Source organism: Phalaenopsis equestris, unplaced genomic scaffold (genome assembly GCF_001263595.1).
Source record: "Phalaenopsis equestris unplaced genomic scaffold, ASM126359v1 Scaffold000002, whole genome shotgun sequence".
Lineage (NCBI taxonomy): Eukaryota > Viridiplantae > Streptophyta > Magnoliopsida > Asparagales > Orchidaceae > Phalaenopsis > Phalaenopsis equestris.
In genome coordinates, this window is record NW_018164444.1 from 28,096,970 (window position 1) to 28,100,782 (window position 3,813).

A 3,813-nucleotide genomic window follows, 5' to 3' on the forward strand; every position below is an offset into this window, starting at 1 on the left:
ACGCTCTCCCTCCTCACACCTACCTCCTGGATGCCCTCCCAAACCGCACGGTATCATCTCCTATCCCCTTTCTTGCTCCTTTTATGTTGTTTGTTCTTGTTGTCTCGCTGTTGGGGCTTATGAATTTAGTGGTTCTTGTGTTGGATGTGGTGATTGTGGATGTGAGTGGTACTTCTTTTGGCTGTTTTCAAGGTGTTGGTGGTTCTTGTGGTGTGGCTGGTTTTTGTGCTGGTTATGGTGTGTGGTGGGTGGTTGTTGTGGTGGCTATAGCAGTGGACTTGATTCTGTTTATGGTTAATAGAATTGTGTTGCTCGTGTTATGGTGTGGGAGGTTCTTGTGTTGGCTGTGGGTGTACTTGTGGTTTAGGGTGTGTTGGTTGCTGTTTAGCCTGTGACTGCGGTGTGTAGTGGGTGGTTCTTGTGTTGTCAGTGACAATGATGTTGGTGGCATTTGTGGTTCTGACTGTTGTACTGGTCGTGAATGTGGTGTGAGTGGTTCTTGTGTTGGTTATGACTGTTGTTCTTGTGCTGGTGTGCTAGTGTTTTTCATTTTTTTAACAATCTTGATACTATCTATTAAGTAAGGTGTATATTTGGATTTTTGTAATGTTATGAAGTGAATTTTTGCTTCTGAAGTATTAAATATATAACTATGACAGTTATTTTACAAACAACATTACTACACACGTGCAGAATGATCATTTTTCTAGAAACAATTATCTCATAGCTGCTTTCAAACTGTAAAAAAACAAACAGACAACCAACTTTCCAGCAACAACTTTCCTGCAACAGCTTCTTGGGGTAGCTGCTGCTGCAAACCATTTTATTGGATAACCTGCAGTTGCCCCAAACAAACCCTAAGTGAAAAGCCACTCATTCACCTACTCATTCTCATCTCGGCAACACTTAAATTAGTTTTATGCTTCTCTTTTAAAGGTCAACATTTTGCGCCATAGAGCATTGCAAGTCTCACAACCATTTTATAAAATTTTTCTTTCAGTCCAAGCGGTACTTTTCTATCACACAATAGGCCCGAAACATTCCTATACTTCAACCGACCAACTTGAATTCTATTAATAACATCCCCATCTATATCACCATCACTTTGAACAGTAGACCTGAGATATCTAAAGCGCTCACATCTTTTAATAAATTGATCACCCATAGTTACAATTTTTTCCTTAGACAATTTTTTCCCTAGAGTTCCTACCACTAAAATTACATTTCATGTATTTAGTTTTAGTTCTATTTCAAGTTTTTTTCTGAGTATTCTCTCTTGTCTTATCCATGAGAAGGATATCATTAGCAAAAGGTATACACCAAGGTACATACTCCTGTAAATGTCTAGTAAGAACATCCATAACTAAAGCGAAAAAGATTGGGCTTAAAGTCAATCCCTGATGTAATCCAATAGAAATATGAAAGTATTTGGTTAATCCTTCTTTTGTTTGAACACAAGTAACAACTCTAGTATACATATCTTTAATGACTTGAATATAAGTCATATCAACACCTTTCTTCTCCAAAACTCTTCAATGGATATCTCTTTGAACCTTATCATAAGTTTTTTCTAAATCAATAAAAATCGTATGTAGATCCTCTTTATTATCTCCGAACTTCTCCATCAAACCTCTCAATAAATGTATAGCTCCCATAGTTTATTTGCCTGGCATAAATCCAAATTTATGAGAAATCTTTGTAATATGTCTTAACCTATGCTCAATTACGCTTTCCCATAATTTTAAAGTATGAAATATCAACTTAATTCCTCTATAATTTGCACACTCTTGTGCCCTTTATTCTTAAAAATGGTGACCAAAATACTCTCATCTATATCTGAGTCATTTCTTTAGCTTTTAAAATAATATTTAAGAGTTTAGTAAGCCAATAAACTCCCAAATCTCTTATATATTTCCACACTTCAATTGGAATATCATCAGATCCTACATACTTTCCACCATTGGTTTTTTTTAAAGCCTCATTAATTTTTTTTTACTAATGCAACGGTAAAAACGAAACATTTTATTTTTATTTATGATATTAAGATCTCTAAGGTTGATTGTATATTTTCAAAAACTTCATTATAAAATCTATCAAAATAACTCACCCATCTATTTTGAATATTTTTTTCTTAGAGAAATACTTTTATTTTCATCTTTAATACATTTTATTTTGTGTTAAATCTTTACTTTTCTTTTCTCTTTGTTTGACTAGTTTATACATATGTTTTTCAAACTCCTGAGTATTTAATCTATTATAAATATTACTAAAAGCAGAATTTTTAGCGTCACAGATTGTTCTCTTAGACTCCCTACGAGCCATTTGATATTTTTCCAAATTCTCTAAGCTTTTATGCTTAAATCAATTTTTATAACATAACTTCTTATATATATATATATTTTGCACATTATTATTCCACCACCAACTATTTCTATTTATAAAATTTTTTTCGTTTGATTCTTCGAGTAATTCTTTTGCCACTTGATTAATAGTGTTTGTTGTTTTTTCCCACATAGAATTTGCTGCTTCATGAATATCCCAAATCTTGAAATCTTGAAATTTACACATAAAATTATCTTATTTTTTATTTAGGTACCTCATCAAATTCTATGATAATGATTCATAATATTCTTTATTTTACAACTCATCTTAAAATCTAGAACTAATAATCGATGTTGAGTACTTAAATCCGCTCTAAGAATGACCTTACAAATTTTATATTCTCGACGCTTTTCTTTTTTCTTAAGAAAATAATCAATTTGTGTTTTATTAAATCCATTTTTATAAGTAATAATATGCTCATTCCTTTTTTTGAATAAAATATTAGCAATAACAAAATCATACGTTAAAATAAAATCTAATATGACTCTACCATTTTCATTAATCACTCGAGAACCGTAGCCACGATGAATATTTATAAAATCTTCTATCACTCTATCGATATATCCATTTAAATCTCCTCCAATAAAAATTCATTTCTTCAAGAGGTATCATTTATATTAAGTCTTTTATGTTATCAATCTCCTTAACCTTTTCTCCTACCCATTTAGTTTCTTGAATACATAAGATATTTATCTTTCCATGAATCATAATATAAATTAATTTCATTAATTTACCAGTGAAAGTACCTTATTTCAAGATTTTATCATAATATTAGTTTCACAGATTAACTTCTTTACCCGCATTCGTCTGTGATGTGGGAACCTTTGCTTATTTGACACTACACCTGGGCACCAATATAACGACAATTACACACTTTTTACTGTATTCAGGCCATACAACGGGACACCCTAGCATTTACACAATTGTCAAAATGATTCATGTCATGATTTTTCAAAAAAATTTACGTTGGTTATCGACTACCTAACCATCTGGGGCTTGGGACCTGACAATGACAATGGCAATGACAATGTAAAAGTGAAGGGATTAATTTAAATAGTGAAGGCATTAATTTGGATAAATGTGATACTCTGGACTAAGTTGGCCAAATAGTTGGGGACCATTTAATACTAATATTTAAAACAAGTTAATAATATTATTTTTGGCACCAAGTTCTTAGATTTAATGAAAGCCCAGCTCTCAAATATATTCTGAAATTTGTATCTTTCCTATTTGGTTTTCTGATTGGCTTGCAATCAAATGTTGGCAAGTTGCTAACATTGAAATGCAGTTTGCTAACGTCAGATGCATTTTTTAAATGTTTTGTTTTACTGGCAGGAAGCATGCTTATTGCGTAGACCTATCAATATTGGAGATTGATAAAATGAACTCTTCTGGTTTTGAATGGTTTCCCATTCCTTTTTTTTGGGGGGG

At 32.2% G+C, this 3,813-nt stretch overlaps 1 protein-coding gene across 3 annotated transcripts in view; it reads left to right on the forward strand.

Annotated features, from left to right (window-relative positions):
• LOC110021402 overlaps window positions 1-3,813 on the forward strand; it is a 17,355-nt gene that overhangs the window by 7,751 nt on the left and 5,791 nt on the right. The window lies entirely within an intron of this gene.